Below are 1,045 nucleotides of genomic sequence, written 5' to 3'. Positions count from 1 at the left end.
TGGGAGCAAGTTAGTCTATTATTGGTACATACAACATCACAATGCGTTTGTGCTGACAGTCAGTTTGACTGCCCTTAACCTGAAGGACATGGATGGGACAGTTTATAATAAAGTTTATTTGGTGTCTCGTATAAACAAATGTCTTTTAGTCCAGTTGCTGCAATTGTTGTTTCTCTTGGTAGCACAACTGTAGCCATATTTTTAATCAGTGTTCATAGGTCTGAAAGTCGTAGGTTTGAAAGTCGTAGGTTTGAAAGTCGTAGGTGCACCTAGTAATAGTCTGGAGCAGCGTATAACTTTACCAGTCCTACCACAGCTCTGTTTCACAAGGGAAGATGAAGAACTGAGCGGTCCTCCACCGGGGGATGATCAGGTTCTGGGATGGCTCGCCACCTCCTTAGTTAAGGAGGAATCCAGGTTTCGAATCCAAGTCTCACAAATCACCCAAAAAAACCTAGCCTGCATAACAATAAAAACCTTATTGTACACAGTCATGGTATTACATATCACACATGGCCATGTTTTCATCTAAATCAAATTTCTGTATGCTACTGAGATTAAAACACAGTAACAACCACATTTATGAACTCATCCTATGACTTAAGTGGCACTCTAAATCACTGCATCACTTCAAATGGAGTATTTTTAACCCATAAGATTCTGATTTTCATTTTTGCTCTCTTGAACCATGAATTATGATTATGAATTTTAACCATGAAACCATTTCTTTGTTTCCAAATCACAAACTAAAATACTTTTGCATCACCAATGCTTTTTTAAACCGTTCACCTTTTAATCAGTTTTTACTGATAAATTAATAATATTTTTCTGACAAAACAGTTCTACAGTGCAAACTACACTAGTACTTATGACACTTGATCCTTTAGTTGTGTGCAAAACAACCAATGGAGCTACAGCTCACATTTTACACTTACAATTTTATCAAATAAAAAATGAAATGTCTGCCCCTTTAATCAAACAATAAACAAACAATGCATTACGGCAGTAATTGTAGTTTTAGCAGCGACACCGAGTCAGAGAGAAA

This window comes from Stegastes partitus, unplaced genomic scaffold (assembly GCF_000690725.1).
Source record: "Stegastes partitus isolate 25-593 unplaced genomic scaffold, Stegastes_partitus-1.0.2 Scaffold705, whole genome shotgun sequence".
Lineage (NCBI taxonomy): Eukaryota > Metazoa > Chordata > Actinopteri > Pomacentridae > Stegastes > Stegastes partitus.
Note: the sequence above shows the minus strand (reverse complement) of the source record.